We start from the raw sequence: 20,204 nt of genomic DNA on the forward strand, positions 1-20,204 counted from the left end.
ATATATATATATATATATATATATATATATATATATATATATATATATATATATATATATATATATATATATATATATATATATATATATATATATATATATATATATATTTCAAAAGAAAGTTAATCTAACTGAACTTATTTTTAGATTCATTTTAAACATGAATAAAATTATGTTTGCTATCGTAAAGTATTAAAGGACTGTTTGATTTTAATGACTGAAAATAAAAAACAAACTTTTCTGAACATTCGAAAACAATACTCATCAAAATTGGAATCAAGACTAACATTTGAAAAGGGCGTAATATTATTATTTTTTTGTTATTACAATTTTGATACATTCAAATGATCATTGCACGATCTGTATGGCACATTCAGAAGTGCTTTAAAGATCTTTTATGTAAAACAAAAAGCCCTTGATTGAATTGAGTTTAACTAAATTGCGAGGAAATTTGTTTTATGTTTTTTTGACCTCAAGTTTCAATGACTGTTTTTCCCCACTTCCCTCTACCGTAGAGGACACATGAGTACGTCAGCCAGAATCGGGTAATTTTTTTTTATTTTAAATATTTTTTTCTGAATCGATACAGATTTTCATATAATCACGTACTACTCATTTTGGATGCCCAGCCCGCTATGGGCTAGCAGGCGGTTAAAAAAAGAAAATGTAAAAGTTTTAAATATTTTTTTCATTGATGTTAGTTGATAGTAAATATTTCAACTATGGAAAACTCCAAATTTCAAAGCTGTAGGTGTCATAGTTTCCAGGGCTCTTCGTATATCTGCGCGGGTCATATTTTAAGCGACTCCGACTCCGACTCCGACTCCGACTCCGGCTTTCTGGGATTAACCGACTCCGACTCCGGCTCCGGCTTTCAGATCAAACCGACTCCGACTCCGACTCCAACTCCAACTCCGACCCACCAACTCTAGCCGACTCCGACTCCGACTCCAGCTTTCAAAAAATGGTTGGCTCCGACTCCGACTCCGACTCCAACTCCACATATTTTTTTAATATTTCAAAAGTTAGTTTACTATTATTTCGAAAACATTGATAAATAGGATTATTTAAAAACTCTCAAAGTGGAAAAACCCGGAAAGAAGTTTCTAGTTTTACAAGTTTTTGACGTTATTGAAACAGAAATAAAAAAAACACCAGTTTTGAAGGCATTTTCAGAAGAACAGTATGGTAGGTAAGGTTGGATTTATTTACTTAACCTCAAATTTTCATTAAATTGATTTAAAGCTAAAATATTAAATTGTTATTTTTTTAATGATCATTAAAAGAAAGCTGGCCTTAATGATTGATTTAACATATAAATTCAATTTGCTCACTTTTAAGTTAACATTTATAAGAAACACAGTGACTATATCAGTCAGCTTGTATTTTTAAATAACAATTTTAAACGAAACTATTTTTTAAAGCTCCATTGAAATTTTTAAGACGTACATGGACATCACGCCAAGGCTGAAGAAATTTATTATTACAAATCAATGTATCTAAAAAAATCTTCGAGGTAAGAACGTTTAAGGGGTCCTTTTTAAATATCCGTGACCTAGAAAATATTTTACCTCGGAATTTTGCATTTATTTGAATTTTTATTTTTTCATATATTTAAAAGGAGGCGCGCGATACTTCTTGCATCTTCACCTAAAACGAAGCTTTATGAATGGTCGTGCGCCTCCATGAAAATATATGAAAAACTGGATAAAAAACAAGAATCCACAGGATAAATATTTTCTAGGTCACGGATATTTTTTATCTTGAAATCCTGTCCTATCCTGAAATCTTGAGATTTGTTCAACGATAATTTGCAACATTATCAAAATAGTTTGCCTAAGAATCAACATTCTCAGATACTTTTAATTTTTTGTACAAAGTTATACACAAAATGCGCATGTTGAGTTCCAATTAAAAGATTGATGTAATCGTTGAATATTTGTTGAAAGAGTTATCCTGTCGGTTATTTTTTTCGTTTTAGATTTCCATAAATAGTGATTATTATTTATATTTTTTGATGTAGCTCGTAACTTTTTTCCTGAACATTGATTTACGTAAAACCACCAAGACATTCAGTATCGGGGTATAAGATGACTGTGTGTGTGTACTTTTTTCAGAGAGAACTAGATTAAATTTGGTCAAATTTGAGTTTAAAGGGCACAAAAAATGCAGTCAAAAATCAATTAAATGTTTCTGACTACAAAACCAATTATGTTTTTATTTATTTATTTATTTATTTTTTGAGTTATGATGATACTACATACTTTGGTAAGAGCTGATTAACAGGTTATTATTTAGTGATCTCAAATAAAAATAAAAATGGCAACGCAGCGCATACAACTTGAATAAAATTTAAAAATATAAAAAGTTTTATTAATTCATCTGTTTTAAAGCAAATACTCAAAACTAAAAAATAAACATATTTTTTGCTGAATTTAAGATAACTCCGACTCCAACTCCGGGTAATAAGAAATGTTCGGCTCCGACTCCGACTCCGACTCCAGCTAATAAAATTTAACCGACTCCGGCTCCGACTCCGACTCCAGCTGTTCGAGTTTTTACGACTCCAACTCCGACTCCGACTCCAGGCTTCCCAAAAAGACCCGACTCCGGCTCCGACTCCGACTCCGACTCCACAGCCCTGGTTGGGCATGTACGTGTGTCAAAAGTGTTCTTACTTGAAATCTCTTTGAGCAGATGTCACACTTAGAGCACGGTATGTCAAGATTGCATGACAAAAATGAACCTTCTGCCATGGTTTTTTCGGTTTTCGCTTCGCTTCGCTAGGAGACGGTGGAGACGGTGATTTTAGCGGATTTCAGACTGGATTTTCGCCATGTGATGTGATGATTGTCTAAGTCCAAGTTGCTTAGGAATCGATAATTGGGAATAGAACCAATTTCACCTGAACCAGATTCTCACCACCATGGCAGCCGTCCATTTCCGGCCGCTCTCATCTCTACCGCGCACCAGGGACAAGGAAAGGGATGCGGAAGACGGGAAGTGTTGATGCTCCACTTGTTTAAGGGGTCAAGGGCAAGTCACCACGGTATCCCCAAGTATGTTTCGCTTGGGGTTGGACGGTTTTTGGGAAGGTGAATGGTCTGAAGATCCACCCTAGGCGAGTGGTAACGACCGTTGCATTGTTGTTCGAATTTTTCGTAAGTTCTCATTTCTAATGGGAAAGCTTTCAATTCTTCTCATCTCTTATTGGATGAATTCTATCAGTCGCCCAGGCTATTTATAGCGAGGTAATGTAGGTTCATTTCAAATGCGCCTGCCTGCATGCAGTGCAATGCATTCTTGTATGTTCTGATATTCAAACTTGCATTCAACTTTATTCTCGTCCGTTTCTTGGATTCAACTTTATCAGTCTAAGTCATACTCAAGCTACCAATGCTCCACGGTAAAGTGGAAAGCATTTTGCTTGCCAATCCTAAGGACAGGGGATCGAACCCCGCCGTGAGCTTCATGTTTTTCATTAATTTCCAAATTCAATGAGTCCAGAACTTTCTCGTTGTGAGCAGATGGGTATCGAACCCAGGACCATTCGCTTATTAAGTGAACACCGTAACCATTCAGCCACGACCGCTCCTTCTGCCATGGTTTTTTCGGTTTTATTGAAAATCTCAAGACTGAAATCAAATTTTGGAGATCCATGAAGGTCAAAAGGTGAGGCTTCAATAGCTGCACAAAATGGCGCCCTTAACTCAATTTGGCCCAAGGTGCGACAAAGTAGCACGATCACGACGAAATGAGCTCACCTCATTTGATAGTACCGGTACTCCTGTCGTTCACATTTGCACCCAAGTCGCTCTACTCGGGTCTCGCCTCACTGAGCTGGTGTACACCTAATTATACACCAACTGCATCCGGACGAGTGAAAAGTGCATCGCACGGTAATGTTTGTTTCTGCCTTTTGTTGTTGTTTTTGTATGACTTAGAACTAATGCCACTTTCATTTCTCAAAAGGATCGGGCATCAACCATCAACCGGGCATAAATTTAACAAAGATGAATGTGACAAGGAAAAGTGCAATTTATGTTGCATCCTGTGGCAGACTGCAAATAAAACCCTGATGTGTAGGAAGTTGCCTTCCTGGAACCATTCAGAAACACAGTGTTAGTAGAAGCATGATATCGTACTGAAAATTTCCACTAAATTAAACCGTAGTTCACCACGATAAGGGTGCTGTTGGGAGTAAAATCTATAAAACAGATCAAACTTTACAGAAAAGATAACTCTGTGTGCCTGCGTGTTAGAAGGAGGGACATAGAAAATAATTTTTAACTAGACTAGACCATGCCACCATATGATGATTCCATGAATTCATTGTCTATACACTAACGCTAACACGTTTTTTTTTGGTCATTTAAAAAAAACATGTTTTCAACCAATAAATATCCCTAGTTTTGATCCAACAATAACTAAATCTACACTCCAATAAAAATGCCAAATACTCAACTACTGTTTTTTGACGCTTAACAAACGTCACAATCAATCTGTCAAACAGCGTAGTCCACCATTTTTCACCAGTACATAGTGCTGCCCTGCTGCCCGGGATTTTCTTTTGGTTATGTGTATTTTTTGTGAATGTACGTAAAAGGTCCTTTTTGTTTTCATGGGCAAACAGTTGCTGCAAACACCTTGCGTTTCTTCTTTTACCTCAGTGTGGCATGCTACACTCACAAAAAAAATCTTTCGAAGATGATTTTTTTACCTACCAACTTTGTGTCAAATCACGTACATTGAATCGATCTCTTATTTCAATCTTTAAAAAAACAATCCTATTTTTTTTTCGTGCATCCCACAAATCATCCTGACACTCCCATTTGCTAGTGTTTTTTTTTTCTTTTTTTTCCTCCAGTGCATTTAACTGGGAACAATCTGCACCTGCGTTTGTTTGCTTTTCTATTTTGTATTGTGTGTGAGTTTTTTTTTTTTCACTCTTTCACGAGAGCAGGGCTGCAATTGTTTGCGTTTACAATTTGTGTGTCATCTAACCAAGTGGGTCCAAGAGCGTCGACAGAGTGACTATTGTTGACTTTATGTTACGGGTTTACAATGGACACTTGGCTCAACTTGGGAGGTTGATTTTTTTTAATCACCATAATCGGTGGAATTGTCATACTAGAAAAGAAGTGTTTTTTCATGTTCACTAATCCTTCTCAAAGAAGATGTCAAAATATTGGAGAGAACAAAATCCAATCTCAAGCCTTATTTCAAAAAAAATAAACAAAATGTATCATCAAATGTTTTAAATAGTATAACAGTTCGACAATTTTCCAAAATTTGACAATATTTTTTTCATTCAAAAGACTCGACTTCAAATAATCGAATTAAAAATATAAAATAATTTTCGTTTCCTTAATTTTGGATGTCGATTATTATCCGCGCACCACCAAACCGAAGTGCGCATCTCTTCTGTTGCGCGAAAAATCTGTTGCGCCGTACAAAAATTGAGTGGTTTGTCGTAAGCGTGTACATCATCCTGTGGCGCAACAGGCTTTGACAGGTTGCGCTCGTATTTTGATTTTTGTCTGCCTTCACAATTTGATCTCTAAACCAGAGAGAAGTAAAAAAATAGTTCTATAATTTTCAATACTCTTTGTCTAAACTATTCTAAAGTGATTTAAAGTTTTGAATTCCAAGATGGCGGCAAAATGGCACAAGTAAAATATTGAAAAAATGAATTCTGTAATTAAATAGGATGTTTTTGTTTTCTCAATTCGATTCGTCCTATACCAATCTTCGGATAATCGAAACTTGGATAATCAAGGCTTCAGAAAATTGAGACTGGACTGCAGGGATGGAGTAATCGCAAAACAATCAATTTCGCTTGCGAACTTTTATCACCCGCGAAAGCGAGAGGAGGCAAATCACGCAAAGAAAATCGCTCCCGAAATTCTCCAAGAAAATCAATCTGCTGATGATTTTTGGTGAATTTCCTTGTCAGCACTACTTAATAATATTTATTTCACTTTGTTTACACACATTGCTCATCTACAAAATGAGACAGGTCATTTTTCGACGAGTGACGTTACACTTGCAAGTATAGAAGTGAAAAAGATGTTCCGCCGAATAATCAAGACGATGATTTTTTTCGATTCTTTATACCGATCTTTCGTGCGCGAGAGAGGAGAGCCAAGCTCCCTACGGATTTTTTCTCTTGATGAACGTCTAGAGATTTTCTTTTGATGATGATTATGCCAACGCTGCTGGACTGTAATAATTCTATTTTGTTCGAAATGCAGATCAAAACAAATTTATTTATTTTTTTTCAAAAAATGGTGAGATTCTGATGCTTTGGTGTCTTCAGAAGAGTTTTTGTAAATGTAAAAAGGTAAATTTAGCATCGTTGAATTTGGGTGGTTCATGATTAGAGTACTCAAAAAAATGGAATATTTTTGTCTAATAGAAAGATTTTTGGGCTTGTCAATTCAAGCAACTTTGCCGAAGACATTAAAATTTTATTTCGCAATTTACGCTTTCTAAGACCAAATCAAGAGAAAGCATTTCATCAATGCTTCAAATTGATTTTTTATGATCGTAGCAATTCCGGGTTATGTTTTAGAGAAAAGTGATATTCGGAACACTTTTAGAGCTCTAAAAGACAAATGTTTTTGCTTTTTTGCAAAGTCAATTTGGATTTAAGGGTCAAAAGTCACAGCCATTTTAAGGGAAAAAAGATGCAATTTTATAACTTAAATGTTTCAAAAATGCACAAGCCATATTTAAAGCGCCAGGTTGCATTCGATAGAAGCGTTTTAGCATTGCAAACGCTGAAAAAATCTCGAGGTTATTTTTCTTCAACATGAATAATCTTGTGAGGATGTCAAAATGTCTAGTTTGGGACCACCCTAACGATATTGTTAAATTGTTCAGCTGCATGTTTTTCCATGTAACTTTACCAAATTAAGATGCAAAAGTAAATTTTTAACCGAAAAAATATTAAATATGCACCGTTTAATATTTATAAATTCTATAGAAGATGTTGAAAAATCCTTACACTGACCAATTCGTATAATTTATCGAAATTGTGTGGAGTCCTTTGTCGATTGCAAATTTAATTTGGTTGCTAAATTGAATTTGTGCCCGGTTGCCATTCGCGTATCGAAAATATAACAAAGCCCATGGAAACTGTTTACCCACGCAGTAATTGATGAAACCACCAATTTCATCCAAAAATTACACAGATTTAAATGAATTAATTGAGTATGCAACTGATAAGCTTCCAGAAACCATTCCGAGCGACCACTCATGATTGGACGGATCAATAACAATTGGAATGAAACAAAAACTGCAAAATAAAATTCATCCCACAAATTTTCCGCCTGCAATACACAGCCAACCGGCAAATTAAAACCTATGCCGGGTGAAGAGAAGGCGCGGGTGGCCTGAAAAGTTCGCGCCAGCGAAATTCGTCGTAATTTTCTGCTGCCCTGATTTCCCCCGGGGGGAGAGGGGGGGTTGGGGAGTTGGGACGTGGTTTAACCTACGACATCGTACGAGCAGCCGGTCGGAGGGGGGTAATTTGATGATAAAACTTTAGTTTTTATCCAACCGGGTGGAAAATTGTGCGCACCGGTGTACTTGTGGGAATACATGCGCCGGTGTACGTACATATTTCAGCTGCAATGGATTGTGACTGTTTTTGAGGGAGGAACTTTTTTTTCTGATTTTTCATAAACTGAATTGTAGAATTTTTGCCTTAAGCTACCAACTTCAATTGCATTAAAAAAATCTTAACTGTAAACTCCATTTCAAACTAATTTTGATTTTGATCATCCCAACGCAAACTGATACAAATGTGAAAGCATAACTTTGCATGACGGAGTCAATTAGTTTTCACAATATTTTCACATACGGCCAATTTCCAGCGGTCATGCACTTTTCTGAGATTATGTAATTCACGACACGAAAGCTTTAACAGTATCGTGCAGCCTGACCGCACATTTACACGGAACAAAATCCGGTTTGCGGAATCGGAAACTTTGCTTTCGATTTGCTCTAAAAATCGCAAATCTCGGTTTGCACCTGTCAGCAGGAAACATTGCTTCCAATATCGCAAACGATAATTTTCGATATCGCAAACGTAACGCAGTAACGCCCACCTCGCCAAAAGCACGCAGAACGCAGCCACTTCAATATTTACCTTTTTGAATTGACCGTTGCTACTCGAAGTTCAGTTGGAAATAAGAAGAAGAAGCGTTCATTTAATTTTCATTTATTTGTTCATATTTCTAAACAGGAAAAAAGTAGTGAATGTAGTACAAAATATTACTTCTATCAGTTGTGTTGTTGTTTTTTTGGCTTTGTAAAAAAATACGGTGACGATTCGAATGAGTCGATATGTCTGATGGCCTCGATGTCCGTGGTGCAGCTGGGTTCTGCTGAGCGCCACCGTTGGCACGTTGCTCCCCGTGACGTAAGTTCCGATGCTAGCAGTAGGAGGAGACGGAAGCGTGGCCGCCGTGAACTCGTTGATGTACGGATGATTCCCCGCCTTGTCCAGGTCCTTCTCGTACTCGGTGACGTCGGCAGCGGAGCCACCCGGATAGACGTGCTGCTGAGACCATTCCAGTGTGCTTGGGCTGGCGACCTAGATGATTTCCGGCGCCGGATTCAGTTCCAAGCTGGCACTTCCTCTTAGCAGATTCGCGAAACGCCGGAAGTTCTCCTCATTTTGGAGGTTTTGGCTGCTTTCCTCTCCGTGCCTTCGGGAAAGGTCCTGGTGCGGACTCAGGTTCATGCTTGACTCTGGAGCATCTGATGCCTCACCAGGGCAACGAAGGCGCCCAAGCACTGCGCCACGATCGCCGATCGCGTTTCCATTTCCGACTTTCCCCTCAAGGACCGACTTGAGCGGAGCGACCGTCAGCCTGGAACGAGCCCCAGCTTTGGACACCTTGCTGGCCGCATTCACGCTTCGTGAGGCGTAGACTGCGAAAGAGAACATAAAATTTAGTTTAAATTTTTGTCCCTTGACACATGAAAAAATCGAAAAATTAAAAACAATTAAATTCCAAATTCAAAAATTCAAACATTTCAAAATTCAACAACTCAACAATTCAACAATTCAACAATTCAAAATTCAAAATTCAAAATTCAAAATTCAAAATTCAAAATTCAAAATTCAAAATTCAAAATTCAAAATTCAAAATTCAAAATTCTAAAATTCAAAATTCGAAAATTCAAAATTCAACAATTAAAAACTCAAAATTCAACAATTCAACAATTGAAAAATAAAAAAATAGAATTTTTAATTTGTTTCGATTTTTAAGATTTTTAGAATTTTAGAATTTTCAGAATTTTCAGAATTTTAAAAATTTTTAGAACTTTTAGAATTTTTAGAATTTTTAGAATTTTTAAATTGTTCAGATTTTTAAGATTTTTTAGAATTTCTAGAATTTCTAGAATTTTTAGAATTTTTAGAATTTTTAGAATTTTTAGAATTTTTAGAATTTTTAGAATTTTAAGAATTTTTAGAAGTTTCAGAATTTTTAGAATTATTAGAATTTTTAGAATTTTTAGAATTTTTAAGAATTTTTAAGAATTTTTATAATTTTTAGAATTTTTAGAATTTTGAGAATTTTGAGAATTTTTAGAATTTTTAGAATTTTTAGAATTTCTAGAATTTCTAGAATTTTTAGAATTTTTAGAATTTTTAGAATTTTAGAATTTTAAGAATTTTAGAAGTTTCAGAATTTTTAGAATTATTAGAATTTTTAGAATTTCTAAAATTTTTAAATTTTTTAAAATTTTGAAATTTTTTAGAATTTTTAGAATTTTTAAATTTTTTGGAATTTTTAGAATTTTTAGAATTTGTAAAATTTTAAAGAATTTTTAGAATTTTTAGAATTTTTGGAATTTTTAGAATTTTTAAAAATTTTAGAATTTTTAGAATTTTTAGAATTTTTAGAATTTTTAGAATTTTTAGAATTTTTAGAATTTTTAGAATTTTTAGAATTTTTAGAATTTTTAAAATTTTTAGAATTTTTAGAATTTATAGAATTTTTTAAAAATTTTAGAATTTTTAGAAGTTTTAGAATTTTTAAATTTTTAGAATTTTAGAATTTTAGAATTTTAGAATTTTAGAATTTTAGAATTTTTAGAATTTTAGAATTTTTAGAATTTTTAGAATTTTTAGAATTTTTAGAATTTTTAGAATTTTTAGAATTTTTAGAATTTTTAGAATTTTTTTAGAATTTTTTTAGAATTTGTAGAATTTTTAGAATTTTAAGAATTTTTAAAATTTTTAGAATTTTTAGAATTTGTAGAATTTTAAAGAATTTTTAGAATTTTTAGAATTTTTGGAATTTTTAGAATTTTTAAAATTTTTAGAATTTTAAATTTTAAATTTTAGAATTTTAGAATTTTAGAATTTTAGAATTTTAGAATTTTTAGAATTTTTAGAATTTTTAGAATTTTTTGAATTTTTTGAATTTTTAGAATTTTTAGAATTTTTAGAATTTTTTAATTTATAGTATTTTTAGAATTTTTAGAATTTTTAGAATTTTTAGAATTTTGAGAATTTTTAGAATTTTTAGAATTTCTAGAATTTTCTGAATTTTTAGAATTTTTAGAATTTTCAGAATTAAAAAAAATGTAAAATTTTAAAATTTAGAGAAGTTCTAGAAATTAAAAAAACAATTGATAAATATTTGCAACACATATGTTTCAAAGCAAAATTGCTGTTTCAAAATAGTCTAGAACAATTCTTTTTCGTTTTTTTTTTTTTGTTATTTTTTGAGATTTATTGATTTTTAATCAAAAGAAAATTTTATTATATTTATAAAATACCATCATCAGGGGTGACAATGGTATTGTATGACCCAATTTCACTTCTTATGACGGCATAAAAAAATGTAAAAAATCCTTTTTTTCTAAAACGTTTTTTTTTTGTTTCTTAAAATATTTTGAAGAAGGAATGATTATTTTTTCTATTTTGTATTATTTGTTTTCAATTTCATATTTTTTAAAGTTTCTTAACTCAATGAAGTTTATAGCATTTTCCGTTTTGTAAGTTCTTTAGTTTCCAAAACATTTTAAATTTCAAATATTTGAAAAATTCATGAAGTGTTAAATTTTTTTATATTTTTTATTTTTTTAGATTTAAAGAAAAAAAACTATTTTGAATGAACTTGAACAACTTTTTGTACACCACACTGATACTTTTTTGGGAATATAATATCACACCCGAAGGCAAGTATCCACCTGGTCCATTTTGCGAAACTGTAGAGAATTTCTTTGAAATTTAATTTCGCCATTTTCACAATAACCATGAACATACCCGCCAGTCCCGCCAGCTTTCCCAAAAATGATCGGAACCGTTGTTATTTGCCCACGCGATCCTCTCAACTTTCTTCTCTCTGATTTCAAACAGCTCCTGGTCTACTTCCGGGAGGTGAACGGCGGATTCTTCCGTTGTGGCCGACTCCAAGCTATCGCTATCTCGCTCATCGTTGTCATACAACCGGGTGATGTTGAGCGGCCGGCTTGGTTCGGCGGATCGGAGTTTCCTGAGTGGTTCAGATTCGATGGCCGGGAGAATGGACCGAAAAGGGAGGCTACAAATAGAAAATTATATTAAATGCAAAGAAGTTTTGAATGATTTTTATTCGCTTTGTAATGGAACTAGTCCGACTGAAGCTTTTCGGAGATGGCAGATGCTGGCTGCTTGATAATTTCCTCTTGGTTCCGGCAGCTTACCTTTTTGTACTTACTCCTTGTCCATTTCCAGGTACCGTTTTTAACGTTGGCCGGCATTACCGTAGGTACCAGCAGCGGAGGTGGCCGCGGCGGTCAACATGGAGCAACAGAACGTTTTTATTCCCAGCGGATGGGCCACTGCAGAAAACCGAAGATTTACCGGTTCCGGTCACGGAGTAGGATGATGGCAGTTAGCGGGCCCGGTTCGGGAAGCGAGACGTATTTTGATAAACTGAAATCGCGGCGGCAAATTCGAAAAATACACGGAAAAAGGCGGCGGCAAAGTCGAAAAAAAACAACAACAACGCGAGACCAATTTTTTGTTGTTTTCCTTCTTTGCGGCTGATTTTGACAGTTCGTAACGCATTGGCTGCTGCACGCTACACTCTCAAAGAGTCGGCAACAAAGCGCTTTCGATTTTGGAAGCAATTTCTTCCGCTATCGAAAACATTTTTTCCAGAATCGGAAACATTCTCGATGAATTCGAAAACGAGCAATGTTTACGAATTCGTCGCATGGTTTTTTCGGATCCGCCGGTCGGATTTTGTTCCGTGTACGTTGGAAATTGAGAATGATTGTTCATTTCATCAATTTCAACGCTTTTGTTACACCCTTTTAAGCTGCATTGGAACTTTTCTGTTCACATCAACTAGTGAATGTTGAACTTTTACATTTTGAAGTTGTTTCAAACGCATATGGGTAATTCTCCGCCAACTCACACAGCAGTTGCCCCGACCCCTCTTCGATTTGCGTGAAACTTTGTCCTAAGGGGTAACTTTTGTCCCTGATCACGAATCCGAGGTCCGTTTTTTGATATCTCGTGACGGAGGGCGGTACGACCCTTCCATTTTGAACATGCGAAAAAGAGGTGTTTTTCAATAATTTGCAGCCTAAAACGGTGATGAGATAGAAATTTGGTGTCAAAGGGACTTTTATGTAAAATTAGACGCCCGATTTGATGGCGTACTCAGAATTCCGAAAAACGTATTTTCATCGAAAAAACACTAAAAAGTTTTAAAATCCTCCCATTTTCCGTTACTCGACTGTAAAAATTTTGGAACATGTCATTTTATGGGAAATTTAATGTACTTTTCGAATCTACATTGTCCCAGAAGGGTCATTTTTTCATTTAGAACAAAATTTTTCATTTTAAAATTTCGTGTTTTTTCTAACTTTGCAGGGTTATTTTTTAGAGTGTAACAATGTTCTACAAAGTTGTAGAGCAGACAATTACAAAAATTTTGATATATATACATAAGGGGTTTGCTTATAAAAATCACGAGTTATCGCAGTTTTACGAAAAAAAGTTTTGAAAAAGTTGGTCGTCATCGATCATGGCCGTTCATGGTCACCCGCGACAGACACGGACGACGAAACAAAGAGAAACGCAAAAAGTAACTTTTTCAAAACTTTTTTTCGTAAAATCGCGATAACTTGTGATGTTTATAAGCAAACCCCTATGTCTATATATCAAAATTTTTGTAATTGTCTGCTCTACAACTTTGTAGAACATTAAAACACTCTAAAAATAACCCTGCAAAGTTAGAAAAACACGAAATTTTAAAATGAAAAATATTGTTCTAAATGAAAAATGACCCTTCTGGGACAATGTAGATTCGAAAAGTACATTAAATTTCCCATAAAATGACATGTTCCAAAATTTTTACAGTCGAGTAACGGAAAATGGGAGGATTTTTAAAACTTTTTTAGTGTTTTTTTCGATGAAAAATACGTTTTTTCGGAATTCTGAGTACGCCATCAAATCGGGCGTCTAATTTTACATAAAAGTCCCTTTGACACCAAATTTCTATCTCATCACCGTTTCAGGCTGCAAATTATTGAAAAACACCTCTTTTTTCGCATGTTCAAAAATGGAAGGGGTCGTACCGCCCCTCCGTCACGAGATATCAAAAAACGGCTTATATGGACAACGACCGCCACTTAGTCACCGAACCATGGTGGCCCATACGGCAAAGGCACGGTTCAATATGCCGAAGGTCTTGGGTTCGAGTCTCGGTACCGATACTTTTTTTTTGATAGATGAACTTTTTTGGAAAATGAACCATGAGTAAAGTACTCTCGGTAATTTTGGAATTTATCCTCTCCGTCCGCACACAGTACCATTTTACTACCGAATCGTGCTCTTTATCCTCTCGTATGCCGATGCCCAGTTCTGGGTGCATGAATCGCGACAACCGATGGTCGATACTCGACTGGATCAACTTGATGATTGTTTTCGCAAGATTTTTGCCTTCCTCACCTCACTGAGGCAAGGCTATAAAATCACTCGAAAAATGAACTTCTTAAATACGACTCCTAGATATACCTTCACGTATACCTATCGACTCAGAATCAAATTCTGAACAAATGTCTGTGGGGATGTGTGTAGAAGCCTCGATTATGCGAAGTTCGATTTTTGGAAGGTGCTATGGGACTTTGGAATCATGAATAATTTTTTTTCATTTTCTTGATGTTAACATCAAATTTGAATTCTGCGTCCAGATTTTGGTCGAATTTGATTGAGGCGTCATCCATAAAGTACGCTCTTAGGGGGGGAGGGGGGGTTACCGCCCAAGTAACATTTTTTTCCAGGAGTTCTACAAGAGCTCTTCAAGATAGCTACAGCATAGCAGTTTGGACCGCGGTAGGATAAAATTCTCTTCAAAACTTCTTCAGGAGTTTGGAAGAGTACTTGAAGAGAGTTTTATCCTACCGCGGTCCAAACTGCTATGCTGTAGCTATCTTAAAGAGCTCTTGTAGAACTCCTAGAAAAAATGTTACTTGGGCAAAGATGTGACAAGATGTGACGAAGGGGAGGGGGTTGCGAGATTGTGACGTTACGCTAGGTTTGCATAATATTAATTTGAAATGTACACAATTAAAACAAATCCTCATTTCTAAAATTGTTTGCTAACTATTATTTAGAAGTACCGTCATCAGAGGTGACATTGGGTCTGGGGGGTGAGATTGGGTCATACAAATTTCTGCATTTTTGTATGACCCAAACTCACCCCCAGCCGATTTTTGCGTGACATACTTTATGTGACATACAGTCGATTTTTGCGAGACATACTTTATGGATGACGCCTTAGTTGATTGCCTATTAAATAAAAAAATGCATTTTTTCAATGTATCTTTCCCGCCGTATTGGCCACCATCTTGGACTCACTTTAGAGTAGTTTAGGGGTTAAGCTCGACAAACAAAAATAAGACAACGAAAAAAACATTTTTTTATCGTGATTCGATTATCTAAAGTTTTGTTTATCCGTAGTGAACATTTTCTGAAGCCTGCAGATAATCTAGCCTTAACTGTTCTTTAAATTTGAGCATTCTCTACGAAATCGTTTTTTTTAGAATTTGAATATTTGTATTTTTTTTAATCCGACCGAAACTTTTTTGGTGCCTTCGGTATGCCCAAAGAAGCCATTTTGCATCATTAGTTTGTCCATATAATTTTGAATAAAAATTTGGCAGCTGTCCATACAAAAACGATGTATGAAAATTCAAAAATCTGTAACTTTTGAAAGATTTTTTTTGATCGATTTGGTGTCTTCGGCAAAGTTTTAGGAATGGATATAAACATCACTGAAAAAAAATGAAACACGGAGAAAAAATTTTTGGTGATTTTTTATTTAATTTTTTGTCACTAAAACTTGGTTTGCAAAAAAAACACTATTTTTTTAATATGTTTTAGGGGACATAAAATACCGACTTTCTAGAAATTTCCAGGTTGTGCAGAAAATCTTTGACCGAGTTATGAATTTTTGAATCAATACTGATTTTTTCAAAAAATCGAAATATTGGTCGCAAAAATATTTCAACTTCATTTTTCGATGTAAAGTCCAATTTGCAATCAAAAAGTCTTTCAGTAAAATTTTGATTAGGTGCACCGTTTTCAAGTTAAAGGACCATCCATAAACCACGTGGACACTTTTTTGGGAATCTGTCCAAGTCTCACCCAAACAACCCACCATTTTCTAACGTCGATATCTCAGCAACCAATGGTCCGATTTACAATGTTAAAATATGAAATATTCGTGAAATTTTCCGATCTTTTCGAAAAAAACACTATCAATTTTTGAATCAAGCCTAACATTTCAAAAGGGCCAAATATTCAATAGTACGCCCTTTTAAAATGTAAGTCTTGGTTTAAAAATTTTGATGATATTTTTTTCGAAAAGATCGGAAAATTTCACGATTGTTTTATATTTTAACATTGTAATCCGGACCATTAGTTGCTGAGATATCGATGTTAGAAAATGGTGGGTTGTTTGGTTAAGACTTGGAAAACATCAATTTTCCTGTTTTTTTAACTTTTGCATGGCAATATCTCAGCAACTAAGGGTCGTTAAAACATGAAACATTCATGAAATTTTAAAAATTTAAATTTCAATTTAAATCAACATTTCACTAAGGTCACTAACATTTCAAAAGGTCCAAACATTTAGTGTAACGTCCTTTTTAAATGATAGTCTTGATTAAAATTAAAATTTTAAAAGTATTGTTTTCGAAAAGATCGAAAAATTTCACGAATGTTTCATGTTTTGACATTTAAATTGCCCAAATAAAAAAATTAAAAAAATCTCAAAATCGGCCGAATTAGTAGAGAATTGCTTACATACTTCACTCAAATTTACATTTTTTCATTGAAATATTTTAATTTGGTGATGCTCTACAAATGCTCTAAAGGGTTCAAAGTTGTTCAATCAAATCTACTGGCGTAACAGGAAAATAAATAATATTATATCATTTCACGAACCTGAATTACTCTATGGTCAATAATAAAAGATGATCTAAACAAAAGCGATTATTTTTAATTTAGGCTTAAGGGGTTACTTACAAGTAATTCTGCAAAAATATCAATGGTTGGTATGTTTGCTCAACCTAAATATTTTTTTTTTGAATTTGTTTTCAGGGAATCAAAATATACTATTAAAAATAATAAAAAAATAAATTTCAGGTTGTTTTGTTGTATCATTGCCGATTTAGCTATTTGAAGTTTCAAAAAGCGGGTGCCACTATATCCCAAATCGTCTCCAAATTATGTTGAAGACTTGTTTAACCGGTTCTGTGTGTATGACGAAGGTCGACCTTCTAAAAATTGTATTTAAAAAAGATAAAAATATGTTTATATTTTCTATACAAAATTTCGAAATCAGACTTCGACATGTACACAGGATATGGCTTGAGAGTATTTACCCCAAATTTTAGCCAATTTGATTCATCCAATCATGATACATCTTATAACCGACTCCGTAGCTTTGATTCAGAGTCAATCTTTTTCTCATTTTGTCGTTCCTTCAGAGCTCATCGTTCATAATGGGAAATATCAGAAGTGTCTAATTTGCTGTAGCTTTAAGTGACCAAAAAATATAGGTACCGTAATATGCTTTTGTTTATTAAAATCTAAAACGATCATGTACAACCAACAGGTTTATTCCAAAATACAATTGCATTCTTTTTGAAATGGGTAATTCTCTACCAACTCACACGAAATCGGGAAAAGTTGCCCCGACCCCTCTTCGATTTGCGTGAAACTTTGTCCTAAGGGGTAACTTTTGTCCCTGATCACGAATCCGAGGTCCGTTTTTTGATATCTCGTGACGGAGGGGCGGTACGACCTCTTCCATTTTTGAACATGCGAAAAAAGAGGTTTTTTTCAACAATTTGCAGCCTGAAACGGTGATGAGATAGAAATTTGGTGTCAAAGGGACTTTTGTGTAAAATTAGACGCCCGATTTGATGTCGTACTCAGAATTCCGAATAAACGTATTTTTCGTCGAAAAAAACACTAAAAAAGTTTTAAAAATTCTCCCATTTTTCGTTACTCGACTGTAAAAAATTTTGGAACATGTCATTTTATGGGAAATTTAATGTACTTTTCGAATCTACATTGTCCCAGAAGGGTCATTTTTTCATTTAGAACAAAATTTTTCATTTTAAAATTTCGTGTTTTTTCTAACTTTGCAGGGTTATTTTTCAAAGTGTAACAATGTTCTACAAAGTTGTAGAGCAGACAATTAACAAAATTTTGATATATAGACATAAGGGGTTTGCTTATAAACATCACGAGTTATCGCGATTTTACGAAAAAAAAGTTTTGAAAAAGTTACTTTTTGCTCTTTGTTTCGTCGTCCGTGTCTGTCGTGGGTGACCATGAATGGCCATGATCGATGACGACCAACTTTTTCAAAACTTTTTTTCGTAAAATCGCGATAACTCGTGATGTTTATAAGCAAACCCCTTATGTCTGTATATCAAAAATTTTGTAATTGTCTGCTCTACAGCTTTGTAGAACATTGTTACACTCTAAAAAATAACCCTGCAAAGTTAGAAAAAACACGAAATTTTAAAATGAAAAATTTTGTTCTAAATGAAAAAATTCCCCTTCTGGGACAATGTAGATTCGAAAAGTACATTAAATTTCCCATAAAATGACATGTTCCAAAATTTTTTACAGTCGAGTAACGGAAAATGGGAGAATTTTAAAAACTTTTTTAGTGTTTTTTTCGATGAACAATACGTTTATTCGGAATTCTGAGTACGCCATCAAATCGGGCGTCTAATTTTACACAAAAGTCCCTTTGACACCAAATTTCTATCTCATCACCGTTTCAGGCTGCAAATTATTGAAAAACACCTCTTTTTTCACATGTTCAAAAATGGAAGAGGTCGTACCGCCCCTCCGTCACGAGATATCAAAAAACGGACCTCGGATTCATGATCAGGGACAAAAGTTACCCCTTAGGACAAAGTTTCACGCAAATCGAAGAGGGGTCGGGGCAACTGCTGTGTGAGTTGGCGGAGAATTATGAATCATGAATTACTCCAACAGTCATTGATTGCACGGTAACTGACACAAATATGCAGAGTACACATCGCTCAGATTTCACCACGTTTGGTGTATCACCCTGAAATTTGAACGAAGCTCTCTAACGATGATTGGATCGATTGAGTAGCATGCTTCAACCATCCATCCATCCATCCATCAGTAGCCCATTCAATGCTCCACCAGCATAGACGCAGCAGCAGCGGAGATTTGCCGTGCTGCTTTACACGTTGCGCGTCAATCCGTGCCGCTTCTGGAACACGGAATCCGACCGGTTGGAGAAGGCATCCATCCGGCAGAATCTCTCCTCCTTCTCACTTAGCCCTACAGTACGTGTAGAGCCCATTTTCGTTTCGGCTCGATGGAAATGAATTTCCAAGTGTTCGAGCAGATCTCTCATGCCCGAGGGAGCATCCAATGACAATGGCGCGAATGTTTTCGCCATCAACGTGATATTTGATTTCCGGGATTAATTTCCAGATGGCGTTGGGTGGAAATCATGGCAATAACCTGCAGCTGAAGCTAAACAGGCTGCACCGAATGTTGACCCATTTGTGCCAAACGATTGTTAGAGGCCATCAATTATTTACAGTTGCTAATGAAATGCCCTTCCACAACCAACTACTGTCAATGTTTGCAATCATAGCGTTGCTGAACCGATCAATATCACAAACATCAGATTAGGTGCTGTGCAATAATATTTCCACAAATAATATTACGGGAAGGGGTTGCAGAAGTTGGTATTGTAACAATAGCAGTTCTTAGAAGCATAAGCTTGTTATTATTTTTCTGCATTTGGACTTTGGATGAATAAACATTGGCTATAAACAATATATTGTATATATTGGCTTGTGACTTCTTCATGAAACCATAACCAAGGTTGCCAGGTGGCCAGACAATCTGGAGTGCCAGATTTTTCAAGTGTCAGCTAGATGATAGATTATTCATTATCTGAGCCTGATTTTGACAGATTTTGTAAAAAAAAAATCGAAAATTATGGCAATTTTTATCATAATACAAATGTAAAATCAAACTTTTTTGAACCAAAAAATCAATTAAAACATCTGAATTCGAAACTTTTTTACTAATTCATGTCCTCCCTCATAACCTACGCATAATTATAAAAAAAATCGATATTTAGCCAGATTTTTCAATGTTGACCTGGAAACCAAGATCATTACATTCAAAAACATGAAAAATTAAGACGAAAATAATGATTTCGAAGAGACTTCAGACCAAAAATCAAAATCAAACATTTTCTCTAAATTCTCTCTAAAAATCTGAAATGAAGATAGCAAAAAAAATATCAAAGAAAAACAAACAACAAAAAACAATCAAAAATTATCCTAATGAATCCTAGTTACAGTATGTAAAAAACGTTACTTAATCCACCCTTAGGTGGTTGGCGCCTTCCTCACATTTAAAGGGTGCTATGGGACCATCCATAAACCACGTGGACACTGAAGGGGGGGGGGGGCTATGGCGATTGTCCACGCTCCATACAAAAAAGTTTTTTTTATATGGACAATTGTCCACGAAGGGGAGGGGGGGTGTTGAGAATCCCACAAAAGTGTCCACGTGGTTTATGGATGGTCCCTATCCAAAATGCAAAAAGTGCGTAAATAACACTTAATTGCATATAACTTTTGATAGGGTTGTCAGA

General features: G+C 34.8%; 1 protein-coding gene across 1 annotated transcript in view; it reads left to right on the forward strand.

Moving 5' to 3' along the window:
- Window positions 1–20,204, forward strand: part of LOC6046215 (integral membrane protein DGCR2/IDD) — a 153,964-nt gene that overhangs the window by 73,685 nt on the left and 60,075 nt on the right. The window lies entirely within an intron of this gene.

Source organism: Culex quinquefasciatus, chromosome 3 (assembly GCF_015732765.1).
Source record: "Culex quinquefasciatus strain JHB chromosome 3, VPISU_Cqui_1.0_pri_paternal, whole genome shotgun sequence".
Taxonomy (NCBI): domain Eukaryota; kingdom Metazoa; phylum Arthropoda; class Insecta; order Diptera; family Culicidae; genus Culex; species Culex quinquefasciatus.